Below are 12957 nucleotides of genomic sequence, written 5' to 3' on the forward strand. Positions count from 1 at the left end.
TGCAAGTCACACACATCATGGAACAGCTTGGGAAGCATAAGCAACTAACTTGGGCTAAAACAGGGCATGTAAATGATGGGGAATGCTCCTGGAGAAGTAGATGCCGCTGGAGCAGGAGAGGCCTTGTGGGCTCAGCTGATCACAGAGCTGTTACACCCTCCCCCACTCCCAGAAAGAAGGCCTCATCAGGCCAGCCAGGCCTCCCCTCCACATCTTCCACTGTTTCCATGCCTCTATTGGGCATGCAGGCCTCTTCTCTTGATCTGTGTCACTGAAGGGTTGAGAACTCTGAAGTGACTCAGTTCTAGACACACTTTGCAGAACATAATCTACTCCTCATCTAGATAAGTGCAGGGTTTTTCTACAAATGGGACACAGATCCCTTCAAATCTTGAACCTCCAAGCCTCTCTGGGGTTTCCAGGAAAACCTCCAATCTCCCAGAGACACAGACAGGGGAAGAAGATTCAGGGATACACTGGCATGTATACTCTGCTTTCTCCAAGATGCTCCATATTTTTTTTCTTTAAGTCCAAATATTCCTTATTTAGTCTGGCTAAGGACAGCCTGGATCTCCAGCTGGTCTTTCAAATATGCTGTTTGTGTACCTGGGCCCTAGACTTTTGAATCTGAAAACCACAAAATAACATCCTTGTTATCTGTGTTCTGCAATGACATCTTTGAGACAGTGCCTCTATCTGGATAGCAAACATCCCATTCTCTCTCTCATGCTGCTTGTCTAGCATGGAGGTGGTCTGCCCATCCAGTCCCTCAGGATCGAAGATAGACACTAACTCCATCTCAACACATGCTTCCACAGTCACCCACAAGGGTGAAGAGAAGGTATTGAACTGTCCTCTAGCTTTTAAGACTTCTGCCCAGACACACACACACACACACACACACACACACATCACAACTGAGGCTAAAGAGAAAAGCCTGCTGCAGAGGCTACATGCAAATATCCAGGAGGATAATCTGCCTTGGCCACTGTTGTCATCTGCTCTGGCTGCCATAACAAAATGCCACAACATAAATTTCTGTTAAAGAAACAGAAATTTATTTTCTCACAGTTCTGGAGGCCAGAAGTCCAAGGTCAAGATGCCTGCATGGTCACCTTCCAGTGAGGGCTGTCTTCTTGCAGATGGCTGCCTTCTCACTGTGTGCTCACATGACCTCTTCTTGTATACAAGGAGAAAAATAGTGCTTTCTGAAATCTCTTCTTAAAAAGGCACGAATCCTATCAAATCAGGGCCCTATCCTTATGACCTAAATTAACCTTATTATGTCCTTACAACAGATACAGCCACACCGGAGCTTAGGGCTTCAATATGTGAATGTTTGGAGCACATATGCATTCAGTCCATAACAGCTACCATTTTTGAGAAGGGTAAATACGAAGCCCATATTATGTCTATCCCTGTAAGAAGGGATTCTTCTATAATTAAATGCAAACTATGAAAATGCCTCAGGCATAAAAACACTTTATATTTTTTAGATATTATAGAATAGTTCCCTTTTCTGTGCTGATTTAGAAAATAAAATTTACCACCTGTTAAATTATTTTTTAGAAAAAGCTTTCATCTTGGTAATTAATCAACAAAATCTTAACTAAGAATAAACAGTTTGCTTCTCCTTTGTTCTCCACCATAAGCTAGAGTTTTCTTTTCATTCAATTCAAGATATAAGATATCCCTTGTTGTCACATTGTTTTATTATGAGTTTGTTTTCCTATCTGAAATGCAAACCCCAACTTTTGAATAGTCATGGTTTAGATTACAGTGTAACAAAAACAGACCATAGTCAGAGATTGTGATAGTTTGTAAACTGATGTAATAAAACTGAAAATGAATTTTCTGCAAGATTCTTTGTTCTTATCTTTGGCCCATTGTTCTCTCAAACAATAGTTTTTGAGATGGCTATTACATTTTGATATCTCTCTCCCTAACAGAAGTTTACGACAAACCTAAATCAAACAAAAGTGCTTCTGTTTCTAAACCTACACATGCTGCGGGATATAGTCGGTATTTTAACAAATTCTTGTCAATATATTCAACCAAGAAAAGAGAAACAGTAACAAGGAAGGAAGGAAAAGAAGAAGGGATGAAAGAAGGAAGGAAGGGAGAAGGAAATAAGAGGGGCAGGAAGGGGACCACGGCTCTAATGGTCCAAACACTGACATTATATTTCCCTGGTCTCAAGCATCTCAACTTGAACATAGGCTGTCATAGCTGGTGTTCAGCAGTGTCTGGACACTTGTACAAACTAACAGGGCTAACTCAAGAGAGGCAATTTAAGTGGAATGTTTTGCATAAAACCTTCTACCTGATCTGAAGGTGGCAACAGCAGGTTCAATCACAAGCAGCTGGGTGAAGAGATGTGGAGATAAAGACAACAACAGTTCTTTTCCAACCTGGCCTTAGGGACTTATTGGACAAAAAGCTTTTTTCCTGTCCCTGAATTCCTGCTCATCCATAATATAATATCTTCTACTGTCCCAGAGGTATTTTTCTCTTATCTCCTTCCCACAGAGGAGAGGTGACTATTCTGGTGGTGAGACAAGGGAAAGTGTCATTGCAGCTGCATGAGCCTCTCTCTTTGTCTGTTCACCTGTCCTTTCTTCATTCAGTGAGCCCTGTGGGAAGGACCCACCTTGCAGAGAAAAGCCTAAATATGCTCAGGGGTTCTGTCTTTGACTGGATGTATACATTCAATTCAGAGGAGACAGTACAGAAGCCCATCTGGTCCCTTGTCTGTATCTCACACTCTGAAATCTAGCTTTTTATCAATAACACTGATACTCTTGACTTTTGTGTGAAAATACTAATAGCCAATCCTTAGATAATGTTTATTATGTGCCGGACTTGATTCCAAATGGTTTCCATGTATTAATTCATTTAATCATCATAAAATCCTATGAGATACATAGTAAGACAGGATAATAGGCTCACAGAGATGTCCACATCCTAATTCTCAGAACCAGTGAATGTATTACATAACATGGCAAGAGGGGAATTAAGAAATTAAGATTGCTAATCAGCTGACCTTAAGATAAGGAGATTATATCAGAATATTCATGTGTGCCCAATGTACTCACAGAGGTCATTAAAAATGGAAAAGAAAGGCAGAAGAGTTAGTTGCAGAGTAAAGAAACATGAGAAACACTTGTGACTGATCATTGCTGGCTTTGAAGATGGAGGAAGGGACCTATGAGCCCAGGAATACAGGGGACTTCTGGAAGCCGGAAAAGGCAAGACAACAGATTCTCCCCTAGAACATCTAGAAAGGAAACATAGCTCTGCAAACACCTTGATTTTATCCCAGTAAGGCTCACTTCAGACTTTTGATCTCCAGAATTGTAAGATAATCAATTTGTGGTATTTTTAGCCGCTGAGTGAGGGAATTTGTTACTGCAGCAATAGGAAACTTATATTCTTATTATCTCCACTTAGTGGTTGAGAAAATTGAGGCAGGAAATGTTACACAACTTGTCCAAGGTCATACCCAGGCCAACTGCTGCCAGAGCTGAACCTCTGGATCACTGTGCGAGCTACTACTTTAGTGCTTTCCTAAATTGGATTAGAAATAGGTAGAATAGGAGGAATGCAATTAATGACTGCTTTTACAAATCTCAACAGGGGAGAGAAGATAATGACCAATATTGTTGAGTATTTCCAATGCTGTACATTTGGCATGCATTCTCTCATATGATCCTCACAGAAACCCCTGGTAATAGACATGTTTAATACATTTAACAGATGAGAAAACTGAGGTTTGCAGAGGTGAAGCAACTTGCTCAGTTGGTGGGATTAGTAAGTGGTAATGGTAGGAGCTGCACACAGCAGTCTCACAGGCAAGTCATACCTGTTCATATATTGCTAAACCTAAACAGTTTACTTTCATAAGCCGTCCATGACACACAGACATATATAGTACTGCTTCAGGGCCCTAATGACAAAATTATCACACGGACTGGGGAAAGGCACATTTTCAGCTCTTCTATGTGGACATAGCCCTGACCTAAGCTCATGTACTTAGGGCAACACCAGTTCCCGTTGGGCAAGATGCTATGGATGTCTGGAAGACATGAGTGAAGCTGCTCTGACGTGGTTCGTGATTACGCAGTCAATCCCTGGAGGTTTTCATAAATATCTGGGGCAGGGAGCTGAGCCTTTGGGGAAAAAGCAGGTGCAACAATGAACAAAATATGAGATATTAATTGTTCTGTGACCCTGTCTGTATCCATAAGCTGGTAAGTTTGGGAAAAGGCAGACAAACTTTAATCAGTGAATAAATGAGCTGTTGCCATGCTATTCACAACCACAAAATCTTAGCAACATATGATAAGTGCCTATTTCTCACTCATACGCCTGGAGTTTGGCCAATCCAGGCTGGACCAGGCAGAATTTGGCCTCAGGGTATGAGTCAGGTCCCAGTCTGCTCCATATATCTCATTATTCTAGGACCAGCAGGATACCCAGGGGGTATCTTTTTCATGGTGATGGCAGAAATGCAACAGGGACAAAGGGAACACATGATGCCTCTTAAAGACTAGGCTTGGAATTTGCACATGGCAACTCAAATCAAGTCATCCTAGCCAAGCCCAATACCACTGGGACAGTGAAGTATATATATCCTTCTCATGGAAGTGGCAGAAGTGGGAAATATTTGCTGACCAATAATGGAATCTGTCACAATCATTGCAAATCAAAGCCCATGAGGAGAAACAGATACCTTTAAACTGATGTCTGCAAGTGTCCTCACTTACAGACACATAGGCTCTGACTTCTCTTCCATACAAACTGGTCATCTATGCTCTTGGAGATATGCAATATGGCATTCCTCATCTTCAATTTCCAACATGTGCATCTGTCTGCTGGGCCTCTTGAACATCTGTACTCCTATAATGTACTGTCCTTAAATGAGATCTAAGTTTACAGTTGGTATGGAGTCCACTCACAACAATGAAAAGCTCTCACATGGAAATTGTGCTTGTACAACATTCAATGGGCTCCCGTCATGCCGATGTCCTCCTGCTACATGGACTGTCAGGTGCAACCTTTTTGAGAGTCTTGTTATGTGCATAATGTCTGGCTCAGTGCAACTATGTCACTTTGGAAAGAACTTTTGAAGTACGCTGAACTCAAAAGGCAAGAAAGGACATTTGCCTTCAATTGCCTTCTCTCTCAACCAGCGACTAGATGAAATAACAGAAAAATAGATGAGGCCCTTAACTGTATAGTTCTCATAATAAGTTAAGAGCACAGCTTACAAATGTTGACAAAGGTAGGGAGATAATCATTTCTTTGAGAGAAGAAAAAAAAGCAGATGACAATCTCGCAAAGCATGAATGTATTGTCTATATTTAGAAAAAATATCAGAAAAAATGATAAATTTTCTAGCTTTTTACAAGACATTAAAAGGAATCCAGGCTTTCCTTTCCTGACTCCCAGGAACATCATCTGAGGAAAGAACTGGAATCCCGTAAGCTAGTGGAAAACATGGCTTTTGCAGTTTTATATTGCTCCCATTTTTTTTTTCTTTATGTACTTTCTATTTCTTTCAAAATTACAAAGAAATAAAAGTAATGGTAGGTTTTGCCCTGGGATTTTGTTGGACTGAAGAAAGATGTTTCTAATTCTCTACTAAGTATTTCTACTACTGACTATGCTCTGCATTCATTGAGTTTCTGCTCAGGAGGGTATAACAGAAAAGAGAACATGCTTTGGAGTCAGACCCTTGGACAAGTCATTAGCCTCAGTTTCCTTTTTTATAGAATCACGATGTTGATGCCTAATTTAATTCAAGACCTTATTTTGAATATCACCAGGTAAACTCCAAAAAGGTAATATCAACTTGGAAAAATTTTAATCTTGAATTATCATGAAATTTTGATCTCTTCTTTATGCCTACTCTACATTAATTAGAGAGAGCACGTATCTCCCCCATTTCCTCCTTGTATCCATGGCAGCATTGTGGCTAATCCATAAATCCTCTGTATTACCATCTTTAGCCAATTCCCAAGCAACCATCTTTCAGGTAGGCTGACCTCGACAATGCAGGGTATACCTTACATTTTGACCCCATCATATCTGCACGTGGTTTCCATAATCACAGATAAAGGGGTAGAGAGCTGAGGGGTGAGGAGGAGGAGGTCACACACTATTAAATTTTTCATTAAAGAGATGACACACATCACTTCTACTTGTGGTTCATTCATTAGAACTAATCATATGACCCAGATTTTCTGCAATGGGACTGGGAATGTGAACATTTATCTAGCAGTAACTACGTCTGTCATAGAGGGTTTTAAGAGAACCACATCCAAATCTTTGATCACCCTGATGTCATGTGGCTCTAGGTAGGGTGAAATGAATGTTTCTCTGGGTAGGTTGAATATACAGGCACATTCGAACTCCTTTCCATCTCTATAGTGTGATTATTTTATGAGCTCAATGACAATGAGACTAATATTTAGAGTTCAAGAAAAAAATCTTAATTATTATTATTTTTATTTTTATTTTTTGAGACAGAGTCTTGCTCTGTCACCCAGGCTGGTGGGGCAGTGGCACGATCTCAGCTCACTGCAACCCTTGTCTCCCAGGTTCCAGCTATTCTCCCTGCCTCAGCCTCCCGAGTAGCTGGAATTACAGGCACTCACAACCACACCCGGCTAATATTTGTATTTTTTTAAGTAGAGACGGGGTTTCCCCATGGTGGCCACGCTGGTCTTGAACTCCTGAACTCAGGTGATCCACCCACCTTGGCCTCCCAAAATATTGGGATTACAGGCATGAGCCACTGCGCCCAGCCAAAAATCTTAACTATTAAGAATACAAACAAAACGTACAGTACAGTACACAGGGTTGAGGTTAAGGGAAGAATTCTGGAAATCTGATGCCAGTAAAACAAGTCAATAGGATGTAAAGAAGAAAAGAAATTTCAAATAATGTAGAATATATAGACAGAGCTTGTTTTGAACAAATATTTCAAGCAGGCCTCTCTGAGCACCATTGTAGGCCAGCACAACCCTTTTGGAAAGCAATTTAGCAAAGTATCAAGAGCATTCCAAATGTCCCTGTACTTTGAACTTGGAATTTCACCCTTGAGAGCTTATCTTTAAAGAAATAGAAAACAACTCTTTTAAAGACAGGGTCTCTCTCTGTCACCTAGGCTGGAGTGCAGTGGTGTGATCAGGGCCCACTGCTAACTTAAACTCCTGGGCTCAAGCAATAGCTGGGACTACAGATGGTCTCTAAGACTTCATGTTAAAGAAACATTTCCTAAAACACTCTAAGTAAAAGTTCATCACAACTTTATTTATAATATAAAACAAATGGAAACTAGAAAGTTTATGCACAAATCTTTAGGTAAATCATGCTATATACACCTAATGGACTCTTTATTTATGAAGAAATAATCATATAAATACCAATTTAGCATCATTTTACCAAACAACAGTCCTATACTCTGAAAAAATGTTAATTCATACAAACCAAAAGACAACTGTGGAGCCCTTTAAGATTAAAGGAGACCAAGGAGACGTGCCAACTAAATTCAATGTGCTACACTCGATAGAATCTTGTTGGGGAAAACATTGTTATAAAAGACATTGAAGCAAATGGCAAAATTTAAATAAAAATTTGTATGATATCCATATTAAATGCCCTAAATCTGATCACCCTTGTTATTATATAGGGAATGCCTTGTTCTTAGGAGATACCCGCCAACATGTTTAGGCATAAAGGATCATAAAGTCTTCTACTCAATCTGAAATGATTCAGAAAAAGAAAAAATATTAATAATATTGTATATATAGTAAAGATAAAGATAATGCAACTGTTGCAAAATATTAACAATTGATGAACATAGAGAAATGGGTGTTTAGTGTACTATTTTTGCAATTTGCAGTTTTAAAATTTTTCAAATTAAAAGTTTTTAAAAATATGCTCATCTGGAAAATGTTTATGACATAAGATTAAATAAAAATTCAGGGTATATAATCATGTATCCAGTATGACCTTAGTTAAGTTAGAAATGCCTCTCTATGTAGAAAGCAAGACTAGAAGGAAATACTGAAATATTAACAATAACTAAGTTCGGTGGATGGATTGAACTGCGAATGCTTTTACACTTCCAGTTTTTATATATTTTCTTCACCTTTTTAATAACCATCTATCACTTTCATAATGAAAAAATTAAAAAAAAAAAAGAACTACCAAGTACATAGGAACAAACAGAGTCATTTTTCCCCATGTTTCCAACTTTGAGCCTGAAGCCAAAATCCAGAGCATTGACAGAGGGAAATGAGTTGAAGCTGTCAGCTATTAAAGTGTGAAAGTCTATGTTTCAGGGGTTGCCAAGTGACCTTTAATGAACACCTGTCTGAGACAGAAAAATCATAGTATTCCAAGCTTAGGACTCAATGTATAATTTAGCTTTAGTATCACAGTGGGGCTACTGGATGTAGCTCCAGCTTTAAGACTTATGGCCAAGCTGAGGAATATTTTTGAATTTGGCTTATTCTTCACAGACTTAAGCTTCAAGTTCATATGGTGCCAAGTAGCTAACCTCAACTTCTAATCATAGACCAAATGGGTTAGGCCGAACTGATTCATAAGCCTGCAAACATCTTTCAACTTTGGTAAGGTCAGCATCCTCTCAGTTCCTGGATCTTGGCCCCAGAAACTCTTTCCCACCCCTTCCTAACTAGATTTTTCTGAGTTTACTATCTGTTTCTATTTTCTGGCTCCTGTTCTCAAAACCCACGTCCTCCCCAGGAATCCTTCTAGAAAAGTAGTCTTGCCTCACTCTTGTCTATCTGAAACAACTCAGCACGCCTAACACTTCTCTTCCTTCACATGAACAACCATCCTTTAAAAGCCTCCCTTCCTCCTGTTCCACTGACTCAGGGAATTGTCTCCAAGCTCCACTCACCCTTGCCTCGCACCCAAATCCATTACTCTATCTTGCTAGAACCACATGTATCTTTGGAATCTCAGCCCATTCCTTCCACCCATATAGGCTGATGTTTCTGACCATTCTCAAGGCAGCCCTGGCTGGGTCAACAGCGTCCATTCAGACCCTAAGACCTCTGCCTTTGTAGAAAATTGGTTTCAGTTTGCCTGAACTAGAAAAGTAGCTATCAACATTGCCAAATCCTACCAGGGGACCACAGGCCTTCCCATCTCCTGCACAGAGTCCTCTCATGGGGGTTGCAATGATTCTTAGCTCTCCTCTGACAGAACACACCGTGCTGGCACTGCTTCTAAGTTCTAATTCTACTGAGCTGACAGGAATATCAACTACAGTCATCCTAGAAGTTCCCCAGTCCCCAGCGTTATGCAGAGTTATGCAATGCCATTCTCTGCTTGCATTAGCAGTCAGGTGGGTTCCTCAGTAGGCTTAGAGCCAATTCATGTTCCCCACTCAGAATCATCCTCACCCCACCTATGCCCTTATATAAATGACTGCCTGTGTCAATTCTTAAAGTGAAGTAAAATGCCCATGTCCATGGCTATGTGGTTTCCACTCTTCTTCACACAGAGGCAATCAAAAGTCATCAACCTCCACTCACACTCCCTCAGTTTGTTTTTACCTATAGATCACTAGGAAAGTAGAAGCACTTAGACAGAAAGTTTCCCATCTTTATATATCCACACCTATTCCACTCTCTCATTTTCCTTCTGATTCAAGCACGAACTGTCTTTTCTTCTGCTCCTTCATTGTTGTATCACCTACATCATCAGTTTACATCCAGGGGACTTTCTCCATCAGCAAACATACTTAAGGCAAATCCTTAATTTATCTCATATCCTCCTCCAGCTACTGTCCCATTTTGTCATTTTTCATCATAATTTGTCTCCATTTTTGACACTCCATTTTTCTTCTTTAATATACCCCAATTTAAGGAAGGCCAGTGCTTTTCTTAGGGCCAGCAGTAACCTCCTTATTTCCAGATTCAATAGTCACTCTTTTTTTTTTTTTTTTTGAGATAGAGTCTCGCTCTGTCACCCAAGCTAGAGTGCAGTGGCGCGATCTTGGCTCACTGCCAGCTCCACCTCCTGGGTTCACGCCATTCTCCTGCCTCAGCCTCCTGAGTAGCTGGGACTACAGGTGCCCGCCACCACGTCTGGCTAATTTTTTGTATTTTTAGTAGAGACGGGGTTTCACCGTGTTAGCCAGGATGGTCTCGATCTCCCGACCTTGTGATCCGCCTGCCTTGGCCTCCCAAAGTGCTGGGATTACAGGTGTGAGCCACCACGCCCAGCCAATAGTCACTCTTTTATTCTCATCTCATTTACCCTTTCAGCTCAATACAGTTGACCATTCTTTCCTTGTTGGACTACTTCCTTCTCTTGGTTTTCCATAGTAATTCTAGACTCTTCTGGTTTTTCTCCAATTCCACAAGCCCCTCCCCAATCTTCTTTGCTAACTCCTCTTTTGATTTCCAAATGTTGGATGGCACGGCTGGGGATCAGCTCTAGGTTATGTGCAAGTCTCCCTCTATGCTCTCTGGGATCTTACTAAGACCAATGGCTGTGCCAAAGACTCTCCCAAATTGATACTTTCACACCAACCACTCCTCTGGTGCCAAACCCATATAGACAGCTGCTTCTTTGACATGTTGGATGTCTAAAAGGCATCAGAAACTTTACATGGTCAAACAAAATTCTTGATTCCCTCTCTCTCTCTTTCATAGAGAGAGATTTGCACATGGCCTGGAACTGATATCCAGCAGTGCAATCCAAAATCTAGAAGTCAAGTAAAGGAGGGGGAGTTAGCAAGGAAGACTGAGGACGGGCTTGTGGGATTAGAAAGAAACCAGGAGAGTCTGTCTCTCTCCGTCTCTCTCTCTCTCACTCACACATACACACACACACAAATTCCCTTCCAATCCAGGTTCTATTTCAGTTAATGCCACTAGTCCTAGTCCTAATCCCTTGTCCTGAAATCTGAAATCCTCTTTGCTTCCTTTCACTTCTTATTCCCTCACCTCCAAACCTGCAAATCAACAACAAATCCATTAGATTTTCCTTTGAACTACTTCTCAAATTCACTGACTTCTCATGCCCCTGCTACCACCCTGACCTCAGCCACACTGGCCTCTTGGCTCTACTGCTGCAATAGCCCTTAGTCAACCCCACTCTCCACTTCCCCTCCAATGCAATCCATTCTCCACACACAGCCAGAATAACTTTCTTAGAATATAAATAGTATCATGTCACTCAGTTCTTCAGACCTTCCAATGGCTTCTTAAAATGATATCCAAATACCTTGTCACAGCCTACCAGAGCCTAGGAGACCTGCCGGTTTCTCCAATTCTGTCTTTTACTCCCTCCCCATTGTTCATCATGCTTTACTCACACTGTCTCTATCCCTATTCCTTAAACACACCAAGTCCTCTCCTGCCTTTGTACTTGATGTGTCTCCTGTCTGGATACTCTGCTCCCATATCTTCAAGACTGGCTTCTTATCATTTAGTTTCAGTTTAAGATTCATAGATTTTTTTTTTTTATCATTTAGTCTCTTATTTAGTTTCAGTTTAAGATTCATAGATTCTTTTTTCTTAACCTGAATTCATACTCCTCACTCTGAGTTGCTCCCCAAACAAGTTTTTTGTTTGTTTTTTATTTTTTTGAGATGGAGTTTCACTCTTGTTGCCCAGTCTGGGGTGCAATGGCACAATCTCGGCTCACCGCAACCCCCACCTCCTGGGTTCAAGCGATTCTCCTGCCTCAGCCTCCCAAGTAGCTGAGATTACAGGTGCGGCGCTACCACACCCCGCTAATTTTGTATTTTTAGTAGAGACGGGGTTTTGCCATGTGGGTCAAGCTGGTCTCAAACTCCCGACCTCAGGTGATCTGCCCGTCTTGGCCTCCCAAAGTGCTGGGATTACAGGCATGAGCCACCAGGCCTGCCCCAAACAACTTATTTTACTTTCCTCAAAGCCCTTATCACCATAGGAACTTATCTTAGTCTTTCTCATGTTAATTGGTGCATTGCTGGTTTGCCCATCGGAAGGAAGACTCTCTGAGGGCAGGAACCTCACTGATCTGGCCCCCGTTAATGTCTCAACACCTAGAGCAGAGCATGGCATAGGACAGTGCCTCAGAGCATCAATTAGTAAAAGAATAAATCTTTAATGACTGTAAACTCAAATTAGAGAGGGATATAAGAAGGTCTGGGGGAGAAAAAATGTTAGAAGAAAAATAAGTGTGGACCGGGCATGGTGGCTCACGCCTGTAATTCCAGCACTTTGGGGGGCCGAGACAGGCGGATCTTGAGGTCAGGAGATGGAGACCATCCTGGCTAACATGGTGAAACCCTGTATCCACTAAAAATACAAAAAAAAATTAGTCGGGCGTGGTGGCGGGCACCTGTAGTCCCAGCTACTCGGGAGGCTGAGGCAGGAGAATGGCGTGAACCTGGGAGGTGGAGCTTGCAGTGAGCCGAGATCGCGCCACTGCACTCCAGCCTGGGCGACAGAGCGAGGCTCCGTCTCAGAAAAAAAAAAGAAAAGAAAAAAGAAAAATAAGTTTTACAGAATAACAGTCATATTCCAGTCCTTCTCAGCTTGCCAAATTTGTGAGACTTTGGCTTTAGGGTATGTGAAAGAACACACACGGTAATGCTTTCCTGAAGAGAAGTTTTGTCACTTTGGCCAGCATTTGCTCCTTAAATAGCTACTCATAGATCCTTACTGAGACAAGGGCTACTGGCCAGCCTCCTCCTGCACTGGTGATTTGCCTACAGGTGCCTGGTAGACACAGGCAGGACTTGGGACATTGGAGTGGAAACTTGCTACTTTCACATCTGAGAAAGGAGTCACTTGTTTCTAATTATTCTTTGTCAGTGACACCTTCCATTTGTATAAAGTTTTTGGTGCCACCAAGTGAAGTGTAAATTTACATAAAGTCATCTTTAAAAAAAAAATACAGAGATGTGGATACAGGGTA

The sequence above is a fragment of the Gorilla gorilla genome, chromosome 2, assembly GCF_029281585.2.
Source record: "Gorilla gorilla gorilla isolate KB3781 chromosome 2, NHGRI_mGorGor1-v2.1_pri, whole genome shotgun sequence".
Lineage (NCBI taxonomy): Eukaryota > Metazoa > Chordata > Mammalia > Primates > Hominidae > Gorilla > Gorilla gorilla.